Source organism: Mastigoproctus giganteus, chromosome 1 (assembly GCF_048544385.1).
Source record: "Mastigoproctus giganteus isolate SK-2022 chromosome 1, ASM4854438v1, whole genome shotgun sequence".
Classification (NCBI taxonomy): domain Eukaryota; kingdom Metazoa; phylum Arthropoda; class Arachnida; order Uropygi; family Thelyphonidae; genus Mastigoproctus; species Mastigoproctus giganteus.
The window spans coordinates 56,448,477-56,462,782 of NC_143575.1; the positions used below are offsets into that span (position 1 = coordinate 56,448,477).

The window sequence follows — 14,306 nt, forward strand, 5'->3', positions numbered from 1 at the left end:
AGCTATGTACATAAATATAATTTTTTTTATTTTGCTAATTTATAGATAATATTCTTTCGATTTTCATGCATCATTTAATTGGTAATGAACTTTTGGTAATAAAGTGTAAATTTGTGCTTTATTGACTTAATTGTTATAATAAATTATTTCCTATAAGTAGCTTTATAGTCCTAGTCAAGCTCCTTCGTTTATTTTGAATTTAGATTGAGATTTTGAAAGTTAATACTTAGGTCCGTACATTTTACCATTCATAATTTGCCTTCTCTATTGTTATACGATATGGGATAGCATAACATATATACCAAACTTGATAGCATAAGGTTTAACATAAAACTAGATAGCGAAATATGTAGCACTGTATTAGAAATCTGTTGACTTAGTATAGTATTATCAAAATTAATCAATTAAAAATTTATTAATCTTATTAAATTTCATTGTTAATTAAATTGTACTTAAACAGAATCATGACCCAAAGTAGAGCAGCAAAGCAAACAACAAAGTAGCTATAGTGCTATGGCTTGGGGGAGAACCGAAGGGGGAGATTCTCCAAAGCATCACAGTCTAAAAAAATGGAAAAAATGTAAAATGTTTGCAGACCTGTCTAGAACAGGACATGATCTTTTTGGATGCCTTTGTATGTGCTAGGTGCAGAGACTGTGAAGAAAGTAGGTGCCCCTCGAAGAAATTAATGAAGGGCCCATCAAGCTCTCACCTGCCCAACTCAATGCCAGAGCTCACTCCTGTGCATCAGGCAACACAGTGGCAATCCCCAAGGCAGAATGCTCTGGTCCCACAGGAACTAGTTATTGTCGGTGACTCTATTGTTAGGGAGACGTGGAATATATTATGCAAAAAGAATAGGTGGAACAGGACTAGGGTATGTCTGACAGGGGCAAAAGTTGATGACGTTTTAGAGCAGATGTTATCTTTTAAGGGCACAAAAGGTGATATTGTTGTACACGTTGACACTAATGACCTTAAGAGTATGAGATCTGCAGATTTATTTAACAAGTACAGGTCAATGTTGAAAATCACTAGTTAGGGTTAAATTTGAAACTGCCTGCAATTCTGCGCAGACACGATGGAGGAAATATACGATGAGAGCCTTGTCAGTCAACTCGGCCCTGGAGAGTTTGTTCAAGGCTCATGGTCTGTGCTTGATAACAGGAGAGACCGCTTCTATAGCGATGGGATACACTTAAATAGAAAGAGTACAAGAATATTTAATGTGCTATCATGGCAGTGTTAGCTGTGTCGGAAAACTGAACTCTGTGTGCTCTGGGGTTTTCACAGACTAAAAGGTTAACAGTAGCCACAGGCAGAGGCAAAATTAATTCTTGCACTGCTTCTATTGTAATGAGCAGAAGTGTAGAGAGCAGGTTGCTGGAGATTTCAAGAGCTGCTGGAAGTCATCATGGAACAAGTAAATACATGGATTGTATTAGGATAACTAAGAGTAAGAAAAGATGCATGTATACTTGCATGTACACCAATGCTAGAAGTATAGTAAATAAATTTGAAGTTGAAGTGCTGATCAAGGCATCAAAGGCAGATATTGTTGGGATATCAGAGACATGGTGTCACACAGATATAAGCAGTGAAGAATTGGAATTTGGGGAGTACGATGTGTGCAGAAAGGATAGACAGGGTAGGAAGGGAGTAGGGAATATGCTGTTAGTTAAAAAACACATGAAAATTTCAGGAATTGCATCCAGTTGATATGGGTGGACAGTGTTATGTTGAGTCAATTTTGTGTGACATAAGAACTGGGAGAGGGAAAATGAGAGTAGGAGTATGTTATAGGCCTAATGACTCTGATGAGTACAACAAACAATTGTGCAGAGAAATAGTGGGCCAGTAAATCAGAATGTCTTTTAATGGGGGATTTTAACTTTCGAGATATTGACTGGAACTTGTGGTTTGGTCACTTGCACGCTAGCAAGACTCTTGGGGATTTATTGGAGGATTGTTTTCTACAGCAACATGTTCGAGGGGCAACCAGAGGAAGTAATATCCTTGATCTGATATCCAGCAGTGATTCGTCACGCATTAAGAATTTGCAGATAAAGGAACCACTAGGTGATAGTGATCACAGTGTACTGATGATGTGAGATTTAATTAAAGATGTAACTACCATCAAGGGTAAAGGGAAAGGTTTTTGTTTTCGTAAAAGTGACTATAGTTAAATTCTATACAGTGGGATCAACTGATGATGATGTTTAAAACTGCGAATTCTAAATGGGAAACTTTCAAGGAGTTAATCTTTGAAGCTACTAGGCTTTTCACACCAACAAAGAAATACTGTTCAAGATTTAGACCTAAATGGATGTCAGATGATCTAATGAGGCTTGTGGCTGAGAAGAAAAATGTGTGGGATGCTTATAAATTATCAGGTGATACAGAAGGCTATGGCATATATATGCTAGTCTGTAGTCAAGCCACAAAGGAGGTTAGGCCAACAAAGGATGATTACAAGAAATCCTTGGCAAAGGATGCAAAGAAAAACAACAAAGACTTCTTTACTTATGTAAACTCTAGAAGGACGGGGATGAATCAGATTGGTCCACTTGATGTTGGTGGTTCGACTGTTGATGATTCTGCTCAGATAGCTGACAAACTGAATGAGTATTTTGCATCTACATTCACACACGAGAAATTCTGTAAGGAAGGGAAGGATAGAAGTTTACTAAACTGTAACAGGAAGCTAATGATTTTATAATAACGAAGAGTAAAGTGGAGGAGAAATTTTTGAAGTTAAACATAAAAAAGGCCCCTAGGGTGGATGGAATCTATCCGGTTATATTGAAGGAGGCAGTGAGGGATGTTAGCAAAGCCTTAGCCATAATTATGAGAGCATCCTTAGAATCAGGAGAGGTCCCCCATGGACTGGAGGTATGCAAATTTATTCACAATTTCACAAACAGGGTTCAAAGGTTGACACAAATAATTATAGACATGTTAGTTTAACTTCTGTCCTGGGGAAAATAATGGAGTCACTGGTTAAAGAAGTGATGCAGGATCACCTACACAAGATTCCAGTATTGTGTTTGTTAAGGAGAAGTCTTGTCTGACAAACTTGATTGGATGTTACGATGTGGTCACAAAGGAACTGGATGCAAATATAATTTTGATATCATATACTTGGATTTCAGGAAAGTTTTTGTTGCATGTGGAAGCGGCGCCTCTGTAGCCAGGTGGGAAGGCGCAGCAGTGCGTAGCACACGCTTCTTGATTAGACCGGGGTTCGAGCCCGTCACCACAAAATACGGAGGATGCGGAAAGGTCAAGGGAATGACCACCGCATATCCCGGAGCAATATGGCCTTAGTTTCTAATGCTCCTAAAAACCAAATAACAAACAACAACAAACAAACAGCATGTGGAAGACTGCTTTACAAATTGGAGCAGTGTGGCATTAAATGCAAGTTGCTGCAATGGATAAAGAGATGGTTGAGTGGGAGATGGCAGAGAGTGATAATCAATGGACGTTGCTGTTCATGGACTACTGATGTTAGTGGAATCCTCCAAGGTGTGGTGTTGAGCCTATTGTTGTTTTGTGTATTTATCAGTGATATTGATCAAGGCTTAATGTCCAAGTTTGCAGATGATACAAATGTTGGCAGGGTTGTTAATGACAGTATGCTACTGCAACAGGTTCCAGAAAAGTTAGGGTGGCGCCTCCGTAGCCAGGTGGGAAGGAGCAGCAGCAGCAGTGCGTAGCACACGCTTCTTGATTAGACCGGGGTTCGAGCCCGTCACCACCAAATATGGAGGATGCGGAAAGGTCAGAGAATGACCACCGCATATCCTGGAGCAATATGGCCTTAGTTGCTAATGCTCCTAAAAACCAAACAACAAACAGAAAAGTTAGGCACATGGGCTGAGAAGTAGCAAGTAAAGTTTAACTTTGACAAATGCAAAGTACTGCTTATGGGTAGCAGTAACCCAAGAGAAAGGTACCAACTGTGTGGTAATACAATCAAGGAGGTGTAGAATGAAAAAGACCTGGGGGTAATTGTGCAGACAGGCTGCCAAGAGCAGATCATGGAGTTTTGTCAATGATTTATAGGAATTTTGCTAGGAGGTGATTATCCCCTTGTATAAGGCAGTTGTCAGGCTGCACCTTGCATACTGCTTGAGTACTTGAGTAAGTCTGGAGGCCTCATTTTAGGAAGGATCTAGAGTTGCTAGAATGAGTACAGAGAAGGGCAACAAGATTGGTGAGAGGAACAAAGGGGTGCTCTTACCAAGAGAGGCTTAAATTCTGCAAGTTGCAGCAACTGGAGACTAGGCACCTGCAAGGTGATCTGATTGAGGTGTTAAGGCCTTGAATGGTTTGAGCAGGCTCAATGCTGATGGGATACTTCCGCTTGCTCAGATTAACGACCTGAGGGGACATAGATTCAAATTGAGGAAAGACACTTGTAGAATAGATGTGCAGAAGTTTGCCTTTAGCCAGCAGGTAGTTGATTGCTGGAACAGACTTCCATCTGTTGTTGTGGGAGTTGAAAGTTTAAATAAATTTAAGGCTGAACTAGACAAACATTTGGAGTGAATGGTTAGGCGAAAAGGGAAGTTTTGTTTTTTTTTTTTTTTCTGCCTAATGATATATAAGCTTGCTTTCCTACATCATATGCCTCAACTGATGCTATACTAATGCAAATTTCAGGAAAGCTTTTGGTACTGTTGACATGGAAGACTTACTGTGCAAATTGAAGCAATATGGCATTAAGGTTAAGGAAGTTGCTACAATGGATAAAAGTATGGTTGAGTCAGAGAAGACAGAGTGGTAAGCAATGGATACTGCTCTACGTGGACTAATTTTATGAGTGGTGTCTAGGGTGACCAACTGTTCCGAATTTTGTAGAACATCCCAATTTTCGGCGCTCTATAGAGGCGTCTCGAATAGAGGAATTCATTCTACCTATTTTAAAAATTAATATGACAAGATATACCTATATGTGTATAATAACCAAGAAGGGACATGTACCTATGTTAACATCACAAGATATTTTGTAATCTGATGTACCAAAGAAAAAGGCACCTCCATAGCCGGGTGGGCAGGGGCAGCAGCGCTTCTTGATTAGACCAGGGTTCGAGCCCATTACCACCAAATACGGAGGATGCGAAAAGGTCAGGGGGTGACCACCACATATCTCCGGAGCAATATGGCCTTAGTTGCTAATGCTCCTAAAAACCAAATAACAAACAAACAAACCAATGAAAAAAATCCTGTTTTTTTTTTTTTTTTTAGGTTTATATCCTGAAACTGGCTGATCAAGAGTTGGTCACCCTAGTGATGTCCCTTAGGGTTCGGTGTTAGGCCCATTGTTGTTTTGTATATTTATCAGTGATATTGGTGAAGGTATATCAAGCTCAATGTCATAGTTTGCAGATGATACAAAGGTTGACAGGGTTGTTAATAACAGTAATGACACTATCCTGCTGCAACAATATCTGGAAAAGTTGAGCAGATGGGCTGAGAAGTGGCAACTGAAGTTTAACATTGACAAATGAAAAGTATTGCATATGGGTAGCAGTAACCCAAGAGAAACGTACAACCTGTGTGGTACTACACTCAGGGAGGTAGAGAATGAAAAAGACATGGGTGTACTTTTGCAGTCAGATGTGAAGTTCTCAGAGCAGTGCAGATGGGCTGCCAGAGCAGGTCATGGAGTTTTGTCAATGATATATAGGAATTTTGCTAGCAGTGTAAGTCATTAGCAAATACAGGAATTTTGCACACAGGGATAATTAGGTGATTATCCCCTTGTATAAGGCAATGGTCGGGCCACATCTTGAGTGCTCTGTACCGGTCTGGAAGCCTCCTTTTAGGAAGGATGTAGAGCTGCTAGAATGAGTACAGAGAAGGACACCAAGACTGGTGAGGGAAACAATGGGATGCTCTTATTAAGAAAGGCTTAAGTTCTGCAAATTGCAGCTCCTAGAGACTGCAAGGCAATCTGATTGAGGTGTATAAGGCCTTGAATGGATTGAGCAGGATCAATGCTGATGGGATTCTGCCTCTTGCTAAGATTACAAATCTGAGGGGACATAGATTCAAACTGAGGAAAGACAGTTATAGAATAGATGTGTGCAAATTTACCTTTAGCCTGCAGGTAGTTGATTGCTGGAACAAACTTCCATCTGTTGTTGTGGAAGTTGATAGCTTAAATAAATTCAAGGCAGAACTAGACAAACATTTGTAGCGAATGGATAATGAAATGGGAAGAGTTTTTTTTTGGTTGATGCTGTATAAGCTTGCTTTCTTGCATCATGTGCCTGTACTAATGCTAACTGTGGTGTTACTCTAACAGTTGAACATGTTTTTATTACCTGCCTTTAATTTTTTAACGAATGAGGTAAGCTTATACTGCTTTTAACCAACTGACTTTGTCTTCTACAATCAGGCAAATTTTAACTAACAAACATAATACAGTTAGTTCTTGACTTCACAAGTTAATTTGTTTCTAGTGCACTCTCGTGTTTTTTTTTTTTTTTTTATGTGAACCCCAAACACTAGAGGTATTAGAATCTATAGTACTTAGTACCGTGCTTGGGTTGGAGGTTGAGAAGATGAAAGAAGATATTTGTTGACATTGGACTTGAACTTCTGTAGATTGTAATTTTCAGGTAATACATATGAAGGAAGGTTGTTCCAGAAAACGGCAGTTGAATGAATAAATGAGGAAGATGAAAAGTTGGTTCTGTGGGTTTGAAGTTGGACAGTAAATGGATGTTGGCTGGTGGCGGAACGTGTTCGGACTGTTTTGAAAGAGAGAGAGCGGGAATCATAGAAGCCAATTCAGAAGAACAGTGCCCATGGAAGTATCTGTAGAAGAGGCATGCAGCAGAAACAGTACATCTATGAGAAAGCGAGTGGAGAGACTGTTAGAGATGAGTCATTAATTAACCTAAATGCCCTCTTCTGAATGGAATCAAGAAGCCTGAGAGTGGTTTTGGGGGCACCACCCCAGATGTAGGAACAATATTCCATGGCAGGGTGGATATGCTATTTATACAGAGTGAGCAGCTGTTTGGAAGAAAAGTAATGCCGAGAGCGAAAGAGAAAACCAAGTTTTTTACATGCAGAGGAAGCAATATTTGTAATGTGCTTGTGCAAAGAGAGATTAGAAGTCAAGGTAATCCCCAAAAGAGATATATCATTTTGCCTAGAAATCGGAATGTCACTAAAGATAAGCAAAGGAGCAGAAGAATCCTTTTTGCGAGATATAAGACAAGATTGAGTTTTAGAAGGGTTAAAATCAACTAAGTTGTCTTTGCCCCACTGAAGTATTACCCGAAGATCGGCATTTAAGGATTTGGTAGCAGATTTTCGAGAAGTTGAAGCTGATTGAGCAGAACAAGGTTTCTCAAAATTGAAAGTGGAATGCAATGTGCTATCATCGGAAAAACTACAGATAGGATTTCCAGTCAATGGAAGAAGGTCATTAATATACAAGAGGAATGGCCGACCGGGCTAACTGAGTGGGTAAAGTACCTGCCCGGCAACCCAAAGGTCGCGGGTTTGATTCCCGCCTCGGGCTTGGATCAAAGTACTGCAAAAACCTTGGGAGGTGCAATATGGCCACAGAAGCCGATGCGCCAACAACTATCATATCAAAAAAAAAAAAAAAAAAATACAAGAGGAAAAGAGTGGGGGAAAGAACTGAACCTTGGGGGACACCGGAATTAGTGGAGAAGTTAGAAGACAGAGAGCCATCTACCATCACCCTCAGTAGCGATCAGAGAAAACTGGATAACCAATTACTTAAAAACAGTTGGCAAACCATAAGATGGAAGCTTGTTTAGAAGACCTTTGTGCCAAACACGATCAAAAGCCTTTGAGATGTCAAGAGCAACTACTTGTGTTTCACCGAACCTTTCCATTGAATTAGTCCATAAATGGGTAACATAAGCCAGAATATCACCAGTGGATCAACACTGACGGAATCCATACTGGCGATCGTTGATCAGATGGAATGTTTCTAGGTAGTTTAAGAGTTGGCAGTTAATTGATTTCTCCATTACTTTAGAAATTGCAATTTCCAAAAGAAATTGCAAATTTCCAAGCAGAAGGAAAAACACCTTTGGAATAAGAAAGTGAAAAAAGGCGGCAAAGAATAGGAGTAAGTTCAGGAGCACAGGTTTTGAGAACAAGTGGAGAAATACCATCAGGACCTGGAGCTTTCTTATCATCAAGATTCATCAAAATCCTTCTGATATCCTTTTGACAGAAGACCACAGGAGGCATTGAGTGGAGCGTGTTGGGAATGCTGGGAGGTGTTTTACCAAGATCGTTAATACATGAGCTGGAAGAGAAATGGGATGCTAGCAGGTCAGCTTTATCCTTGGCTGAAGTGACAACAGAACCATCTGGTTTGGACAGAGGTTGGGAGCAGAGATGGGCAAAAGTTGCGGCCAATAGCTTTGGCAAGAGACCAGAATGATCGGCTACCATTAGGGCAAGAAGCAAGTTTTCTACTCTTAGCCTGTTCAAACTCTAGTTTGGACTGACTAATAACTGCTTTACAATTGTTGTAAAGCAGTTATTAATTGAAGAATAAAATAATTAAATAAAAATAATTGAAGAATTAGAAACAAGCCAATTACGATATGCAACATTCTTCTCTTGAACAGCCTTAGCACATTTTATTGGAAAACCAAGGTTTAGATAAAGGACGAGATTTTAAAGTGGAGTGTGGGATAAAGGATTCTATTCCTGCAAGAATAATTTCACTGACACGATCTGACCTAACGTTGACATTAGAAGTTTTGAAACAGTAATCCGACCAAGGAAAAGAAGAAAAGAAGTCTCGCAGGTCATCCCATTTTTCATTTTTGTAATGCCAAACAACACGAGGTTGGGAATAGCCATGAGATAAAGGTTCCATTGGAGAAGAGACAATCACCAAGTTGTGAAATGAAGTGCCTAAAGGACCTCTCACTTTGACTGTGAACTTAGACGGGTTGTTTGTGAGAAAAAGATCAAGCGTATTGGCTATATGATTAGGATTGTCCAGTATTCTTGTAGGTAAATGAGCAATCTGTGCTAGGTCATTAGTAATTGCAAAAGCCTCAGTATCTCGACCTGCTGGGTCGGTGTGACTAGAAAACGGAAGCCAGCTGGTGTTGTGAACATTAAAATCACCAAGGAAAATTACTTCACTGTTAGGAAAGTTGGACTGGAGAAAGTCAAGTTGCAAAGAGAGGAAGTCAAAGAGCTCCAAGTGATTAGTGGAGTTGGGAGAATGGTAGAGACAACAGATGAATTTGACACAATGAGTGAGGTAGAGAGAGAGATTTTGAGCCAGAGAAGATCAAAGAGAGGAGATTCCAAATTGCCAAGTCTCTGACAGGGAATATCAGAATGGACATATGCACAAGTACCACCTTGGAGGCGAAAGGAATCATACAGTGAATAATTTGGGCATCTGAGATGAGCAGTAGAGCGGATACAGTCAGTCCTCGTATAATACGTGTTTACACTACACGAATTCGATCATACACGATTTATAAATAGGGGAACGATATCTTATATAACACGAACCGAATTCGCTTATGCACGATTCGCCTCTGTGTTTTCAAGAAATGGCAGTCAAATGCAGAATCATACCAACTTAACGCAACACGTAGGAATGAAGAGAAGATTCTTAAAATGTATTTGTTTTCTATATCAGTGAAGGGGAAACACATTTCACCATAATAACGTAAAAACCAACACAATTCCAGCTATCGGTATAATCGCAAATGCAACTGGATCTCGTTTACTACCAGTTTATAACAGATTCCACTAGCAGAAACGCAACTGAAATTGTTTTTATTGTTTTATGGTAGTAACCCCTAGAAATGTGCTTTAGTAAAATGTGAGGTGTTAATAGTGTATCTCTGTCTTTACTGTGTTGTTTATTCAGTTGCTACACACAGCTTTGTTTATGTGTATCAAGCATGCCTCCTCGTTTTGTAATTGTGCTTTATTCCCTAAAAATGAGTAAAATACTTAAAAGGTGTGAAAAGGAAGCGTCCTGGTGAAGACACTGCAGATTCAGAGAGAAAAAGAAAAGCAATATCGATAAACAGAGGCGGACTGGGTCAAAAATTCTTACTCGAGAAAATTTATAGTGGCCTCATACTATGGTTTATGGCCAAAATCACACCGGCATCTGGCCCACCGGGGTTTCCCCGTCAAGGCTTATGGCCAGTCTGCCTCTGTCAATAGAGAAAAAAATATGAAATTGTGAAACGCTTTGAACGAAATGAAAGACCATGTGATATTGCACGTGCTACAGACCTAAATGAGGCAACGCTGAATTACAAAGAAGGAAGAGAAAATATAAACAACTTTCAAAGTGTAATTAAAATCCATTAGATTAAGACCCAAAGAATTGGAAGAGATGGAACGGCTGTCATCTGTTTGGATAGAAAATCAAACAAAAAACAAGTTTTCTTAGGATAGAAGCAAATGCATTAGCAATATTTTATTACGTAATTGTTGTAATAAAATATGTAAGTATTTTATTACGATTATTTATTGTGTTTGGTAATGTTTTGGTTACAAATGTGTGTTCAATCTTGGGTGGTCGGCACCTAACTCTATTTTTCCCATAGGGCCTGTTGTTTATATTGCACGATTTTGCATTGCACGTGGGTTTCGAGGAACACAACTATCGTGCTATACGAGGACTGACTGTATTAAATCCCATAGACATAATTTTAAAAATAGGGGTTACATTCTCAAAAATGAAATTAGTTAGCTAATTAGTTTGTTTAAACAATGATTGATTTATCCAAAGAAATTAAAATGTAGCCTGTAAAATCAAGCCAGTTATAATAATAAAGAAATTATTTACGACTTACAAATTTTAAAGAATGGTTATACTTCATCAATTAAATGCACACTTGTTCAATGGCCCCTCGACATGGGTACCTGTACGTGGTGAGGGGACCTCCCAGTGATGCTGCTGGTTTTCCAGATTAGCATCACTGGGATCTAACGCCCATACCTTGGTTCCAGGGTTACATCATTGGAATCCGCCGTGCGCCGCGACCCGTGAAATTCGGAAAGGGGGATCCTGGTGGTTGAGGGGCCCAGCCTTAATACACCACTTTGGCCCCTGCTTCGATAAAACTGGAGGTCCCGGACCGGCCCGACTGGGATCAATCAGCGGGTGTTTTTTTACTGCTAGGGTAAACTGCGTTCCAATAAGTCTCCCTCCCTTTAGTCCTGGGACGGGATAAAGACTTATTGGTAACGTGGGTATGGTGCTCCTAAGCGATCTCGGCATCCCATTGCCGAGTTCGCTTAGGAGCGAACTTGTGATGTTTCATATGCCAAAAATATGGCCACTCTCAGATGTCATGTCGTGGATCAACTGCTTGCGCCCGCTGTGGAGCAAAAGAACATGACACAAAGGAATGTTCTGCCTTAAAACCAGCATGCTTGAATTGTGGCGGTGAACACCCTGCATATTCAAGAGCATGCCAAAGATGGAAAGATGAAAAACAAATTCAAAAAATCAAGACGGAACAGAACATCCCATATGTGGAAGCAAAGAAACAGGTAACACCAGTAAACAGTGGAAAATGTTATGCAGCAGTTTTAAGGAAGGTTTCAATTTCGACGCAAACTGATCTTTCAATATCGCCATGTGATTCTTTTGCACCCCAAGCTAGATACTTGTTGACACAAGCACAGCAAGATAAAGCAGTCGCTACTCCCATTTCAATACCACCCAAGGAAGTAGCACCTAAAGGAAAATCACCTCCAACTAAAACCCCACCTGTTATTAGTGAGGTACAGGAGGAAATGGAGGTAAATGAAGAAGCTGAAAGTGTGGAAGAATCTATTCTAGATCTTCATCCGGAGGAAGAAATGGATATTGGGCGCCTTCAATTTCCCAAAGGCACAATAAAACCCGAAGCGGGCCAATCAAAACCCGCATCACTTCGGAAGCCAGTCAATGGTTCCACTAACTCCAAGTAATAATGGCTAAATTACTGCAATGGAATTGTCGTGGATTCCGACGAAATATAGAGGATGTCAAAATGCTAATGCGCAAATACGAACCTGTTTGCTTTTGCTTGCAGGAAACGTACCTAAAGGCAAATGATGACCTCATCTTGCGAAATCTTACTGTTGTTCGTAAAGACAGAAACGGGGATGGCCCGGCCCATGGAGGAGTCGCAATCCTTGTGGGCAACCATACCCCTTTCTCACAAGTTCAATTGAACACTAACTTAGAAGCAGTAGCCATTCGTTTAGCAATAGGGTCTTTACTTACAATATGTTCTATATATTTGCCTCCTGGGACACACATTTCCCAGGTAGATCTCGACGATCTTATTACGCAATTGCCCTCTCCTTTTTTTACTTCTTGGAGACTTTAATGGACATAGTACCCTGTGAGGTAGTGCAGAAACTAATGAACGAGGTCGTATTGTTGAAGTTTTCTCAACAATAATGGCCTTTCATTACTAAATATGGGAAGAATAAACACCTATTTCCATATTGCCTACCCGTACTTTCTCTGCCATCGATCTTTTCATCTGCTTGCCTTCTCTGCTACCTTTGCTTTCCTGGGAAGTGGAACAGAATCCTTATGGGAGCGATCATTTCCCTGTAATATTTACCATAGTGGATGGACAACCTTGTCATCCATTTAGAACTCCATGTTGGAAGTATGATCAAGCAGACTGGAGTAAATTTTCACGGCTCACTGTATTTTATCCTGTACAAATTCAACAGGAATCAATTGATGAAGCAGTGAAGTACATCACAGATTGTATTATCCATGCAGTGGAAATTGCAGTTCCAAAAACATCATCCCGATTTCCATGTTATCCAAAACCATGGTGGAACCAAGACTGTAAAGAAGCAAGGAAGTCACAAAATCCAGCATTGGGAAAATTTTGATGTCACCCCACCACCGAACATCTTATAGCCTTTAAACGTGCCCGTGCCAAAGCACGATTTATACGCCGACAGAGCCAAAAGGAATGCTGGGTCAAGTTTACATCCTCAATTAACCAGATGACCAGTGCTAAAGTCGTCTGGGATAAAATTAGGAAAATGAAGGGCAAATATACATCACTTCTCTCATCAGTGTTAGAACACAATGGGCGTGCATTAGCCGAGCCAATTGATATTGCCAACGCTCTAGGAGAGTTTTTCTCCAGCATATCTACTGAGACTTCGTATACTGCAGAGTTCCTATTATTAAAGAAGAAAATGGAGAAGCAAAAACTCAACTTTTCTTCAAGCAAAGTCCAGCCTTATAATCTGCCTTTCAGTAGAGTGGAATTAACCATTGCACTTGCTACCTCAAAAGTCAGTGCTGCAGGACCAGATGATATTCAGTATGAGATGATCAAACACCTTTCATTCATCTCACTCTCTAGGGTTGTTGTTATATCTGTACAACCAAATTTATCTGGAGAATCAGTTTCCTAATTCTTGCCGTAGGGCAATCATTCTCGTATTCCCAAAGCCAGGAAAGGACCCTAAAATTCCTAACAACTATCGGCCTATTGCTCTGACCAGTTGCTTATGTAAACTTTTGGAAAAAATGGTGAATGCCTGCCTTATATATTACCTTGAGGCAAATGACCATTTGAACAAGATTCAATGTGGCTTCTGAAGAAATCGGTCCACTTTGGACCATTTAATCCGACTGGAAACAGCGATTCGCGATGCGTTTGTAAAGCGTGAGCACTTGGTATCAGTTTTCTTTGACGGAGAAAGCTTATGACACAACCTGGAGGTATGGGGTTTTAAAAGACCTCCATTTATTTGGTCTTAGAGGTCACCTTCCTATTTTTGTTAAGAATTTTTTTATCAAAACGACTCTCCAGGTTCGTGTTAGATCCAGTGTGTCCCGCCTTTTTTGTCAAGAGGAAGATGTCCCCCAAGGCTCTGTCCTCAGTTTACGCTGTTTGCAGTCAAAATTAATTCCATTACAAAACAGCTTCCTCCTTCAGTAAATAGTGCTTTGTATGTAGATGATTTTAGTATTTTTTTGTCACTCCTGCAGCATGAGAGTAATTGAACGACAATTGCAACCAGCAATCAACCATCTTATTTCCTGGACATTAGCCAATGGGTTTATAGATTTTCTGCTCAAATGGCCGCAAACGGAATCTACATCCTGACCCGGAACTCAAACTTGGACAGAATCCAGTTCCTGTGTTAGCAGAAACAAAATTTTTGGGACTCATCTTTGATCAAAAGCTAACATTCCTCCACTATCCGTCAGCTCAGAGCAAAATGTACGAAATGTTTGAACATGCTCAGTGCTATCTCCTATTGGG

General features: G+C 40.1%; 1 protein-coding gene across 1 annotated transcript in view; it reads left to right on the forward strand.

The window, feature by feature from the left end:
• The window catches only part of LOC150090811 (myc box-dependent-interacting protein 1-like), a 250,695-nt gene that overhangs the window by 91,262 nt on the left and 145,127 nt on the right, over positions 1–14,306 (forward strand). The window lies entirely within an intron of this gene.